Source organism: Crinia signifera, chromosome 5, assembly GCF_055691185.1.
Source record: "Crinia signifera chromosome 5, ASM5569118v1, whole genome shotgun sequence".
NCBI classification, from domain to species: domain Eukaryota; kingdom Metazoa; phylum Chordata; class Amphibia; order Anura; family Myobatrachidae; genus Crinia; species Crinia signifera.
The window spans coordinates 222,682,642-222,697,675 of NC_139221.1; the positions used below are offsets into that span (position 1 = coordinate 222,682,642).

Here is a 15,034-nt window from a genome sequence, read left to right on the forward strand (position 1 = left end):
TGACCATACAGTAGAAGGTTTTGGAGCTATTCTTATAATAGCCATCTATCTCTGCCTATGTTACCAGGTGCACAAGTGGAAGGGGATACTGCTAATTGAATTCATGGCTATCATCCCAGTGAATTGTGCAAATTAAGCAGAACCCCTTGCAGCTACTGTTTGTTCCCAAAGTTGTTGGTCTTCTATAGCTTTGCATAAGGTTTTATTCTTATGTATTGTATGTCCTATTATGGGTAATGTTTTTCTAGATGAACGCTTTTGCCAAAGGCTGCAAAACACTGAACAGTCCAAAATATTATTATTATTATAATTAATAATAATAATTTCATGACTGGGACCTCTGCTTTGCTGCCAATAGAGAATATGGGACTTATGGCTCATTTACAAACACAGTGTTACACAAATATTTGCTGTTATTGTTGATCTTGTTCTAGGCAGGTAAAAGCTATTTGCTTGTTATGAAGGAAACCTCTGGGCTCGATTACTCGATGATATGGACAGATATAAACCAAAAATCATTTTAATCACACAATTTTTTGAAAGGAGAGCTGAAACATCTTCGACATCTGACGGAAATATATAAATAAAACACACAACTAAACTACTTTTAGCATTATTAGCATGATTTACCCGAAGGACTATGCACCTGATTCAGATCTGTTCAGAGGGCTGCGAATTCACAGCCCTTCCGAACATCGATAAACCGTACATGCGCAGCTTGTGATGCCGGGCTCGTTCTGCCGAGAACCCCTGTTCAATGCTGTTGGGGAAGACAGCATTGAATTGGCGCCCACAGCCATCTCCCCCGTCGGGAGATGGCTATGGGAGCACGACAGCCCTTGAATACCCCTCTAAGAGTAGCTTAATTGTATATTTTGCTTTTTTTTTTTTATTCGTGAAATGCCTGAGATGTTTAGAAGATACTCATAACTTAAGGTTTTATAGAAGATATTATAGGCTCTATTCAGCAATACTGTAAATTTTGTCCTGAACATTTTCTTGTGGCATCCAAATTATATCCAATCAGTGCTCGACCCAGGAGCACTCTGCTCCTGGGTTGACCACTGGTTGGATGTACTTTGAACAAGCTGTAATGTCCTGATGACAATCCGGAAGAAATGTTGGTCCATAGATAAACAGACACCGGTCAACTGGCTGCTGCCTCTAAAAAAAAAAAAAGCTGGATTTTTGTATTCATATTTTGTAACCTGTGAGTAATATTTGTATACAGTACTATAGCTCATGCCACAATTTCTCCTTCATTAGACAAAAATGAAATGGTTTGTTTAACCAGTGGCGTAGATTGCGCAAGGCAGCCCCCGCCACCGCTTGGGGGAGCGGGTGCTGCGTGGGCGCCTGCTCCCGCCCGGCACACTGAGCGAGCTGCTGGTCTGGCAGACAGTGACATTAAGTGCTGCTGGCGCGCCGCCTGCCGCTGCCGCACAGGCGAGTCGGCCGCGGCACGGGCGCAGCCATGACAGTCTGACAGACTCACTGTCAGACTGTCACATTGCTACTTGATGGGCGGGCAGCTGTCCAATGGGAGGTTAGGAGGGTAGGCTGCCATCGAATGAGAGGGCAGGCGGGGGCGTGGCCTGACACGGAGTGACAGTGTAAGCAGCAGTGGCTGCTGGTTACTCTGCCTCATTTTCCTATGCGTGTGACGTCATCACGTCACACACTGGAGACAGACGGAGGCCACGCTGGAGAGGAGCCGGGAAGCAGAGCAGGCATTGTTACTTTCCAGATAGAATAAAGGTGCGCTCACTCCTTCACCCATATTCTAAACCCTGTACTTTCCACTTATGCACCCCTCACCTAACATTTCTGCACCCAACACTGTCCTTCCCTGCACCCTGTAATTGCCCACTTCTGCACCCTGTGCCTTCTCTCCCTGCACGTCTAACTGCCCACCTCTGCACCCTGCTCCTTGTACCTTCCATCCCTGTAACTGGGTTGGGGGGCCCCTTAAAAAATTGCTTTGAGGCCCGCAAAGGTCTAGTTATGCCCCTGGCTGCAGCGCTGCCATGGTCAGCCTGGATTCCCCTGCCACCAGTCTCCCCTTCATCCTGTGACTGGATCAATTTCCTGCAGCTCACCCTGATTGGTAAGTGCCCATGGAGCCCTGTACCCAGTGTGTGATCCCTTGTGTGTGTGCCTGAAACCTTTTGACCCACCTACCCTCTTCCTCTGTGTGTGACCCCCTTGACCCCCATCATCCCTTATGTATTCCCTCCTGCCTCCCTTATTCCCTTGTTTGACACCTTGTCACCTCTTCCACCCTTATCCTTTGTGTGTCCCTCCTGTACCACACATTTCCTGTTTGCTGCCCGCTGTACCCCACTTCTGCTGCCTGGCCCTATTGAGCCTGTAGTCTTCTACCCCTGTGAGTACTGGGGGGAGGGGGCGCCAGAAAATATTTTGGCTGGTGGGGAGCAAAATTTATAGTTACGCCACTGTGTTAAGTTCTGAGTCATTAATCAGAGGCTCATAGCCCATCAGAGGATCTAGAACTTTTGTAATTATTTATTTGAACTAAATTATGGGAAGTATTATTTATTTTATGTACATGAACCTCACCCACTTTTATTCACTTATTTATTGATATAATTGTATATTTACAGATCTAAGCCCTATATTCTGCATTTAACCTTAGGCCTAGTCTGTTTTATTGAAGGGGATTGGCAGGAACTGAAAGGGCAGCCATTTTTAGTTGATGTGAAATGGTAGCTCAGCAAGGCCCTGTTAGTGATCTCACTTTGTTTTAGCTATGTTTAGTCAGTAAACTCATTGGCCACGTGACAGCCGGCCTCGGCACCAGCAGCAGGGTTTGCATGTGTTGCTTTTGGGCAGGCGGTGGCCGTGACAGCTGGAGGCAAAATGTGACATCTGAAATAGAGACAGGAGGGGACAGAGGGAAAACGGAATCCTCACACAAAATGAGTAAGCTAAAATTTGCTGGTGATATTGTTCGGTAGAGGGTATTTAGTCATAATGGTATTTACTATAATAATTAAGATACCAAAATTAATATTCTTAAAATAGGTAGAATCATCCTTTTTATACTGTGTGCAGTACTGCATCATGTCATCCCTTACTGTTCTTTACTCATAAATCTATGTTTAGAACGTGTAAGGCTTGTCTTATCTTTTAGAGTAAAAGGTGGCTTTAATACATAAAGGAGTTTTTGGGTACAATTATTAGGATAGGGGTATTGGCCACAGGTTGTTGGTTTTACATTTTTATAAAATAAAAGTCAATATATTAATTGATTACTAGGATGTATACATGCCTTGCTTTTAATTGTTCATTGCAAAGTCAATGTAGCCGAGGTTTACTGAAACATCATGATGCATTATGTCCAGTTTATGTTCTACTACAGGGATGTTTTGTATGAAAACATTGAGTGACATCGCACATTTCTAGGTTCATATACAAACAGTTGGCACCCATGTAAACTTAATTGCATCCGTGTGTGTTATTTTATTCCATTCATCACTTTTGAGCTGCAAATTCACTATCCCAAAGGTGGCATAACTGTATTTTCATCAGATGCACGGTTAGTGTGCCTTGAGGACCGGGGTTAGAAATACCAGGTTTATACAGATTACTTCCTGCTTCACCTCATTAACGAGGCAAAGCAGGAAGGGACATCGACAAGATGTACTAATAACTTGTCTGCCGAAGCTGGGGGAGTGCAAATTCCCACCTCCGGCGATGTCCCCTCCTGGAGACATGCTGTCTCTGCCTGCCCAGCCGGCGCACTGGAAATGCACTAGATCTTGCTATTATTGCGAGATCTCCTGCACTGCCTGGAGTCAGCAGCAGAGCTAGCGATGTCCCTGCAGTGGGAATAGGACAATGCTAGACCTGGGCAGGTGTAGAGGGCGAGGCGGCTTAACGTCTAGGAGGCTGTTAATACATCACCCCGTGCCGCTAGTTGCTGGGGGGGGGGGTGTTAAATGGGACAGCCACGCTGAACGTTAAATGGCACGCTGTCCGTAGCGCAAGTTAGGTTTGCTAAAAAAGTTATCCCCAGTTAACTAGCATTAAGTGCAGCATATGCACTTAATGCTAGTTCATACTGCATCTGCCCCATGTGTTAAAAATGGAAGAATACAAAGTAGCTTTTAAATAAATGTTCCATTGTTCTTAATGACTATATTGCAGAATATAATAGTCTGAGATCTGTGTATTTGAAGATGCATCTATTTTGTATCTGTGCAAAATAAATACTGTCTGCTTTATTTTTACGTTACAATTCAGATTTCAGTTTGAACACGCAAATCTAAATCTCCTTTAACATGTTACATTTGCCCCACCTGCAGCGCACATGGTTTTGGCAATTCATGAAAGATTTTGCTTTTGCGATCCATGCTGTATCAGGTCCAGTACTTGGTTGTTGGTCTTTTTGCACCTGAATCCTGTGTTGGTCTGTGTGCTGGACCCTTACTGTGCAGTGTGATCTAACTTGAGCAAAAAGATGCTAGCCTCTGTCCTGCTACTTCTTTCCTAAGCAAATGTTTGAATAGCCAGGTAGCTATAGTAGTTGTAGTTAGTTTAGTTTTAAAAAATAAGTGCTATAGCCCCACCCTTGCAATAACGATTAAATCACTTTGATGCCACATGTTAGTAAAAACAAACATGGAAAGATGTTTGCCTATAGATTTTCAGATTTTATTAAGCCAGGGCTCGACAAACCCTGGGAGCCAGGTCGCCACGGCGACCAGATTCTGCTTCCTGGCGACCAGATTTTTTTACGATGGAGGAAGCAGAATCTGGTCAGAGCGGTGGCACCCCAGATCAGGTCTGCCGCGGCTATTTCAATATAGGAGCCAGCATCGCAAAGCAGCACTTCAGCCCTTGCAGCCCGACCACCACTCCCTCACAGCCCCAGCAGCCCAGTCCCCCTCGCATCCCGCCACGGCTGCCCGGCCATCACTCATTCACAGCCGCTGCAGCCCGGCCACCCCTCCCTCACAGCCCCAGCAGCCCAGTCCCCCTCGCAACCCGTGACGGCTGCCCGGCCATCACTCACTCACGGCCGCAGCAGCCCAGCCACCCCTCCCTCACAGCCCCAGCAGCACAGTCCCCCTCACAACCCACGACGGCTGCCCGGCCATCAGTCACGGCTGCAGCAGCCCGGCCACCCCTCCCTCACACGGCCTTCTGGCCAACCTCTCCGCACACGGCCGCAACAGCCCGGCGAATCCCTCCGCACTTAGACACAGCAGCCTGGCCTGCACATGGCCGCAGCAGCCTGGCCTCTACATGGCCGCAGCAGCCGGGCCAACCCCCACACACGGCCGCGGCAGCACGGCCACCTGTTAGCAGGAACGCATTTAGAACAAGTAGATGCTGTAAGATTTTCAAGAAGAACGTTTAATGATGAACATATAACTTGGATGACATGCTGCACTCTGCTTGCTGCATCACCAGCTACTGCATAACAACCAGGAAGAGAAAACAGGAAGTACCTGAAAAACTTTATCAACAACTATCTATAAGCACAGTTGAGAACAGTGGTTGCTATAATAAACATACAGAAGTCTAACACCCCCACTCAACTACTGCTTCTCAAACAAGTCCCATTCTAGATCTGATATCCTCAAACTTTGGCCTTGGCACTGGCTTTGTCATAATATCAGCTAACATATTGTCAGTCTCACAATTGTCAAGAAGAATTACATTTTGCTCCACAAGATCACGTAGATAATGATGCTTCACATCAATATGTTTGGTTCTAGCATTTATCTTTTCACTGTTTGCAAGTTTTATACATCCCTGATTGTCCTCAAACAATACCGTTGGTTTTCCTACAGGTAACTCTGTAAGTTCCCATGTCTGGAGCTGTTTAAGAGATTCCATTTCTTCATCAGCTGCTTTAATCCATTTTTCCTTTTTATTAGTGGGCAGTTTTTGCATGTCTTTCCAGGATTCTGGTTCAGGTTCTGGTGCTGTTCGTGCAAGATAAGATAGTCGCTTTGGTGGAATATTCTTATTACACCTTGTAGAACTCCTGACTAGAGGTAGAGGTAATCTTTCCTCTTCAGCAGTAACAGGATCACTTATAGCAACTTCAATATCATTTTCTTCTACTGACGGTGGTTGTTCTTCAAGCTGCACTGCCTGTGTCATTTCTTCAAATGTAAGATACACTGAGTTTTCATCAATTATAACGCTTCTACTTATTGTCACCTTGTTGGTTTCTTTATGTAGAATTCTGTATCCCTTTTGAGACTCACTGTATCCTACGAGCACTCCTTCCTCTGCTCGAGCATCCCATTTTGAGCGCTTTTCCTTTGGAACATGTACAAATGCTTTACTTCCAAATATTTTAATAATTTTAGTAATTTTAGCAGATTGATTGAGCAGAAAACTTCTATCTTCTTTCTGCTGTATCTGGATTCCTAGATAGTATGTCACCTCTCCCAGATCTTTAGTTTCAAAGTGTGAATTCAGAACTTCACTTAACTTTTTGATTTCTTCATAAATATTTTTCTGGTAAATGTTGGAGAGACTGGACATTAAAGATAACCTTCCCCTATCCCTCCTGAAACCATGTAATGTCCATTAGCTGTAGCTATTCTTTCTGAATTACTTTGGTCCAACTGAGTGAAGAAATTTTTATCATTAGTCATATGACTTGTAGCTCCTGAGTCAATGCACCACGCATTTATCACTGATGTACTGCTGTTACTATGAAAGGCAAATTCAGCATTAGAAGTGTTTCCTGGCTCTTTTATAGCACATTTTGCTTCTTGCTTAGCATCTTGTTTCTTTAACTGATCCATTCTGGCTTTCCAAACTCTACAATCTGCCTTTAAGTGACCGGGTCTCTTGCATACAAAACATTCACGTGATTCATGTCTCTGAGTGGATTTCTGAAAACAGTTCTGCACCTTTAATGCCGATTCTGCTAAGGATCCTTCATCCTTATTTGTGCTCTCAGTCTTGCGCTTATATTCATCCACAAGTTTGCCTTTCACATACTCTAATGTAAGTTCATCGTCTGGTCTGGCATCTAGCGCAGTTACAAGTGTCTCATAACTATCTGGGAGACCACTGAGTAGCAGGGCTGCTATATGAAAGTCTTTTATATCTTCTCCTATGCAACGCAGACGCTCTACCATTTCTAGAGTACATCTTATATAATCCTGCATGTCCTGGCCTTTAAGCAGTTTAGACTGATACAGCTTTCTGATTAAATATAGCTTATTGCTTAAATTTGCTCTCTCATGTACTTTCTGCAGCACATCCCACATATCTTTTGCACTGTCACAGTTACATATATGCACGATCTGATCATCATCTATACTGAGAGAGATTGTACTCTGGGCTTTCTGATCTTTCTCAGTCCATTCCTCTGTGACTGGGTGAGGTTTAGGTTCTTGTATGCATTTCCACGTACCTTCTCTTATAAGCAGCATCTTTACTTTGAATTTCCATGTCTGGTAGTTCTGGTTAGTCAGATTCATCACTGTGAATTTGGCTGAGGCACTGTTAACAGCAGCCATGTCTCTTCTGAGTTCTGCCTTTCTGTTTGAGTGCTTTTGACTCTTGTTACTTCTCTTTCTGCAGTCCTGGGCCCATAACCTGTTAGCAGGAACGCATTTAGAACAAGTAGATGCTGTAAGATTTTCAAGAAGAACGTTTAATGATGAACATATAACTTGGATGACATGCTGCACTCTGCTTGCTGCATCACCAGCTACTGCATAACAACCAGGAAGAGAAAACAGGAAGTACCTGAAAAACTTTATCAACAACTATCAGACATACACTGACAATATCTATCTATAAGCACAGTTGAGAACAGTGGTTGCTATAATAAACATACAGAAGTCTAACACCACCTCTCGGGTGCACATAGCAGCAGCAGCCTGGCCATCCCCTGCAGATGAACCCAGTAACTGGCCACTCCCTGGCCCGCACACAGGCAGCAGCAGCCCGGCCACCCCCGCACATGGCCCTGGCTGCGAGGCCACAATGGGGCAGATGTATTAACCAGCGTTAAGTGCAAAAATGCACTTAACGCTGGTTAACTGGGGGGGGGGGATTACGCCTTTATGTGGTTTGAGTAGAGTAACGTAGCGCCTCTACTAGAGATCTGCCTGATCTATACCTTGAGGGGTTTCCCAAAGTATACCCCCAAAAAACAATAAGGTTAGATAAGATGGGTGGTATAGATATCTGGGCGCTCCCTTTTACTTTGGACAGTCAGGCGTATTGGTATAAGGAGTATGAAAGTGGTGTCTACTTCCCTGATTTTGTTCTCTGTTTTTTGTGTGTTCCACTTCACGTTTTTCTCCTCAAATTTGTGTCGCTCTCCTGATTTCCCTCTCAGCAGGTCTGAGAAGGTGCTTCTGTTAATGCAGTGTGGCTAGCCATTGTATTTCTGGGACCACAGATTACGTCTGTCCTAATGTATTACTAGCGCACCTAACGTGCGCTAGTGACAGCCCGCCGAGTTACGCTCGGCGGGGCTGTCCCTGCAATCCCCCCCAGGGATTAACGGCCGGGGTGATGTATTAACAGCCTTCAAGGCGTTAATTCACCCCGGCCGCTTCGCCAGCTCAGGGCTAGCGTTGTCCTATCCCCCACTATGGGGACAACGCTAGCCCTGCGTCTGGCTTGGGCTGCGCTGGAGATCTCGCGGTTTTAGCGAGATCTCGCGCATGCCCAGTAAGCCGGGCAGGGGGGGCGACGGCGACTGCGCATGTGCGGGGCGGCGAGGGAGCCGATAAGGAGAGCCGTTAACGCTGGGGATAACGGCTCTCCTTATCGGCTTTGGGGGGGTTAATACATCTGCCTATAACTTTTGCCCGCTTCTCCACGTTATGCTGGAGAAGCGGGACTCGTTATTCTCAAAACGTTATAGGCAGATTAGTACATCTGCCCCATTGTACCTGGCAGCTGCCACACTAACCCCCAGCTGCTGTCGAAGCAGGGAGACTTCCTTCCCCTGGTGACCAGCAGCTGCTCAGCCAGAGCCCCTGGGGCTGGAGTAAGGGACCAGACCACTCCAAAATTACATCTCTGGCCTTAACTACAGCCTGCCGCCTGCCCCGAGGATGGCAAAGGGGCTCCTTCGTACAGCAGTACACCCTGGAAGTGTAGGAACTACAGAGACTAGGTGAGTGTTAGTGCCGCACACACCAGCAGCTAGCTGTGACATCTGGGCCATGCACCTGCTTATTCTCTGATGCCATAAACAGGTGATATGGGCCAGGTCACCCGGCAGGTACACAGATGTACTCACTGACACACTTCCCAGGTCACCGGGCAGACACACAGGTTTACTCATTACTCACTGACACTTCCCAGGTCACTCGGCAGGTACACAGGTGGACACAGTTCCCAGGTACACAGGTGTACTGACTGACACTTCCCACATCACTGGGCAGACACAGGTGTACTTATTACTAACTGACCCATGTCCCAGGTTATTCAGCAGACACACAGGTGTACCTATTCCACACTGACCTACTTCCCACATCACCGGGCAGACACACAGGTGTACTCATTACTTACTGATACACTTCCCAGGTCACCCGGAAATTAAGCATTACATGTATCTTTTAGGGTTTAGCAGTTGTGCACCTTCTAATGCTAGCTACACACCTGACTGATTTCATAAACAGCAATAGAGGAAACTAAAGGATGATCCGTAATACATATGATTTTGAGTGTACACACAATATACCCATCCCGAAAGAGGCAGCTCATTATGACCTGTGGTTTAATATGTAATGGGTATGTGACGTGTAATAAGCATTACGTTGTACATTTTTGGCGCATACTGTCCCTATTTTTAGTTTGTCTGGCTCCTACACTTTCATCCTGGCTCCTAGATTTTAAAGATATTTGTCAAGCCCTGTATTAAGCTAAAAATGTAAACTGATATGGAGATTGTTGCTAGTACAGGAAGTAGAAATCATTATGGCTACATCCAGGGCAGCTGAGCGGACAATTAGCTTGATGTAAAGTGATAATAAATTATAGCCTTATGTGTCAGTGTTGTTCTCTAGAATTGCCTAAGAGTCCTATAAAAGGGCTTTGGCAAGAATCAAGCAAATGTCATTAAAACCATTGCTTGGAAACAAAAGCATGCCTTTTTCTGAGCAATATATACAGATGTAACTATCCACATGTCATTCTGCAACGTTGTCCATGTAAGAAGTCCACTATTGCAGACGTAACTGGAAACAATCATTCTTCTACTTGAGATGGAAATCAAAAGGACATAAACACTGTCACCTATTCAGTACAGCAACATTTGTATTCATGCAATGTACTCTGTAATAACAACAGAGCGCAATAAATAAACCATACATTAACATTATGGCAGAAACAATAAAATAAACATTATGTAATGCTCACGTACCTTCTAAGGGGGTATTCAATGTAGGGTCACAACTATCGTGCTGGCCTGACAGCCGTGACCCTGTCCCATTCTCGTCCGGCTTGTCTGGAATTTTGCAGGCGGGATTCACTGTCCCGCCTGCCGAGTGCCAATAAGGGGGCGTGGCCACGAGAAGCGGATGGAAATCGCCGAGCTACAGCCGTGAGCTCGTCAATTCCTGGCCATTCTCGGCAGAATGTGCCTGACTGCTTGTGAAGTTGGGCATGTTCTGCTGAGATCCCTTTTCAATGCTTTCTGGAAAGACCGCATTGAATAGGGCCCCACCACCATATCCCCCGTCGGGAATGGCGTAGGGAGGTTAAATATCCCCCTAAACCTTGCTTTCTGACATTTTCTGTCTCATTATAACCAGACCATTATTATAAATTATATTCTCCAATTAGGAAAATAATCACATAACTGTAAGGAAATTTATTCACCCTCCCTGAATGTTAAGCCTAAACTAAACTGCTACTATAGCTGGGTAAACCTCTATACAATCATTGACTAGATCACCCGAAATAAGGTGATCAGACCAGTAATTGTGTAAGTGTCTAATCAGGAGCATTAGCTAAAACATGGATTACAAAGCACCTGGAACAGTAGTTGCAGGAGTTCATGCTTTATGTGCGGTTTAATATTTTAGGTGCTGACCTCCTGATCCCATAGAAGTACAGTGTGTACAGGTCTTACAAGGGGTTACAATACTCAGCTGATTAAGAGTTTACCCAATTGAATGCAAAAGTGTGTACCTACTATAGGCTTAAGTGTTTCTTCTATGCATGTCATCTAGTTAAAATTTAACGGACTCTGAGACATGAATAGCACATAAACATCAGCTTTATCTTGAGATATAAATACTAAATTTATATCTCTATATATTTATGAAAACTGTATGGTGACGAAGAAAGGTCAACCAGGAATTTGTGCATCCCTTCATTGCACCACTAAAGGAACCGCTCGGGATGCCTTCAACAACACTAATTCAGATGCTCAACTAACTCGAGGGTCTGCGACAATTAGAGTAGCCTATGAATCTAGTGCACAAAGAAAAAAAAGAAAAAACTTGCTCCCATGCTGATGATCTGCTGTCCTTTCCCATCTAGAATAACTCCTAAACCTATGAAAAGCTTCAATAAAAATGGAGAAAGAGAGAGTAAGCTTTAGAAGACAGAGGCATGATCCATACTGTCTTAGGCACACCCTTTACAAACCATTGTTGAAGATAACTTATGACTAAAGGTGCCCTTACACGTTACAATTATTGTATACAATATCGCATCTCATCACTTCTCGGTTTTGCGATGAGATCTAGTGCAAAAAGTATGTGCTGCACATACTTTTTGTACTAGTTCTCATTTTAACGCAAAACCGAGATGCGATATTGTATACAATAATTGTAACTTGTATGGGCTCCTTAACACATACACCTGCACAAAACCTTGTGGGTAAAGCTATATCATGCTTATATGAGCCTTCCTTTCTTGTAAAAATATTTGTGGGCTAAGTTTGGCCATCGACCCTGAATCATTTTGTAATTGTTGATGGTCTATGAGACATGACCTACGTCTGCACATGCTCAGCCATCAATGGTTTTCTGTTGGCGGATTCAATCGGACCATTGTTGGCTGAACCATTGATGACTATAACTAATATGTGATATCACAAATAAAAGTGACAAGTTATTATTGGCTCGAATATATAACAACTGTAATTGGGCTGATCTACTAAAAATGGAATATTGGACATTCATAATAAGTAATTTTTCCATACAGATGTGTGCAACAGTACTGACCTTCCGGAAGTTGAGATCATCAGTCTACTGGAAGAGCAGCTGCCCCATTACAAGCTAAGAGCTGACACCATCTATGGGTATGATCACGACGACTGGCTCCAAACACCGCTCATTTCTCCCGATGCCAACATTGACTTGACTACTGAACAAATTGAAGAGACCTTGAAGTATTTCCGTAAGTACAGTACACATGTCCAATTTTCTATAATGCACTATTTTGGAAACTTTTTCTGTGAATTGTTATTTATAATATTTTTAGTTATAGTTAAAAAAAATCTCTATTACCATCAGGTATTGTAAATGAAACTAAAATAAATACATTGTATTTGCTTTTATATTTCTTTACCTAGTTAACTAGATTGCACCTGCTCAATCATACTTGTGCCTAGCTATTTATAAGCACAGATCTGTTACTGCTACCAAAACTTAGCTATAATTAGACAACAAAAGAAGTCAGGTATATGGCTGTAATGGAGAACTCTTGTAAGTCAAAAGAGATCTTCAGAGAAAGTTTTGTTACAGGACATCATGCCCTTAAAATTTTAATTCCATATTAAGAGATCAAAGTTTCAGCAAGCCTTGCTTTTTTACATTGAATGTTGCTCCTTGATTCAAAATTCATTGATTTTTTTTTTTTTTTTTTGTATATGTACTTTTGCAAAATGTACTTATCAGGTCTTGATGGCTGTACCAGTTTTCTCTGTTGTTGATTTCTCTATCGATCCTTCATAACAGGTCGTACTTATGAGAGTCTTTTGATAAGTATGGTAAAGTAAAAAGTAGGTACGTCACATTTTTTAAGGACAAAAGTGTATTTTACGACATAGTCTACCTTGGGGGCAATACACTTGTTCCAGTGAGTTTCCACTTTTTTATACTGTTGGCAAAGGTTGTCAGATAATTGGCGGTGGCGATTACTTCCTCATTGGACAAAAATTTGAAGCTCAATTTATGTAATTTTGCACAGAATTATTATTTGTTCATTTTTGTGGCAACTGCTAAACCACTTGCCTCAAATGACTACCGCAAGTGAACAACGGCTTGCATGTAGGTGCAATTTGGCTGGGGGGAATGGGGCTGTAGGTGGCAGGTTAGAAGAGTCATACTTCCAAGGTTTTACATTAGATTGTGGCACCACCTCATAGGAATTGACCACACTTATCAAACGACCCTCATAAGTATGCAGATCCTCATTCCTTTTGCTGTGTGTCTCTTCCAAAAGACTTCTTTATATTTTACATTAACATTATTACCAACATTTAAAAAATACACTAGATCTGTTTTATAAATCTGGACATATTCATTGAAATTAGTATGCCTTATTCTGGACACATATTTACAATGTAAAATTGTGTGTTTCTTTGAATTATCCTGAACTTGCTATTTGGTCACTAGGTCAACAGTCATTCGGTAGAACACTGAAGGTCCACATGTATGAAGGTTGACATGACTCAATGTCGACAGGGTCATTAGGTCGACAGAAGCATTGCATGCACAAGGTTGACAGGCAGAAGGTCGACATGGGGTTTTTCACTTTATTTTGAGCCGACATGTATTTCATGCCCTACCATCCACTAGGGCGTGGTGGGAGAATAAAATAGTGTCGAGAGACACCATGCTCAAAGCATGGCGAGCGCAGTGGTGTACTTCTTTAGTGTCCATGTTGACTGTGTCGACATTCAGGTAAAAAAAGGTGAAAATCCCATATCGACCTTTTGACTGTCAACCTAATGACCCTGTCGACCTTCATGCATGTCGACCCTTAGTGGTCGACCTAATAACTGTAGACCTTGTGCTTGTCGACCCTTTGGCCCATACCCCTGAACTTGTTTGCATATTTTTATATTTGAAACCCATTTGTATTTTGTATGAAGTAAAAAAAAATTTTTTTTACATGGTCTTGGTCAGGACCTAAAATATTTAGAGATGAAATCTTTAGAATCTGGGACTGGCTGTCAATAAAACTTGTTTGAAACTGCTATTGTAATGACTGTCATAACAGAAAATAATTTTTTTTCAGTTATACTGTAAGGTCTGATGCGGCTTCTCACCGATGTTGGTTTGCAATTCACTTTAAAAACTGTAATTGCTTATTTTGCGTTACTTAAGGTACTAAACAAGAATAATCTGGATTATTTAAGTACTGTATGCCAAATTCTTATATTCTTACTTTCCAAAACAAACAGTGATTACTGTACACAAAGGCTGAGTTTACGGCAGTTTCTGTAGAGTTCTGTATACTGATGTGTTTGCACAGAAGTCAAGCTCAATTTAGCTTTAATCCATACAGTTACGTTATCTGTAAGTACTCAGCATAAAGAGCACTTTGCTTTGTCTCTGGTAAGTGTAGCTGTAATGGTTGATTAGTAATCATGTCAGTGTTTATAATTTTTTCACCATGTTTCTGATTTCAGAACATCAACATACTGTAGTGCAAGTTGTCGTCCTCGATTAGTTGCCCTCAGGAGGGAGTGATAATGCACTGTCCAACCAGCTCCTAACTATAATGCCACGGTCTGGGTTAGAAAAATTATAGTTATGAGCTGGTTGGCTGGTAGTTTATCACGCCCCACTTTATCACTTTTTTTAACCTGACACTGAGTCATCTGAAAATGTTTGTAACATTTCTGCATTTTTGTCATTAAACCCATTTGCCTTTCACAAAATGATCACTGGATGTCAATCACTGGCGAATAAATTTTCAATGCAACCGTAATCGCAGTTAGTGTACTACACATTCACATTTTGGGTGGTAATCTTTTACAAACCACTGTTAATTGCTCATATGCGTGAACATTGGGTTCATTGGGTGACAGGCCATGTCCAGACTTCTG

At 43.1% G+C, this 15,034-nt stretch overlaps 1 protein-coding gene across 2 annotated transcripts in view; it reads left to right on the top strand.

The window, feature by feature from the left end:
• Positions 1 to 15,034, top strand: part of TRAK1 (trafficking kinesin protein 1) — a 137,667-nt gene that overhangs the window by 15,047 nt on the left and 107,586 nt on the right. For both annotated transcript variants that reach the window (XM_083188573.1, XM_083188574.1), the window contains exon 2: positions 12,181 to 12,375. The gene's annotated coding sequence lies outside the window, so the exon portion shown is untranslated. The remainder of the gene's footprint in view (positions 1 to 12,180; positions 12,376 to 15,034) is intronic.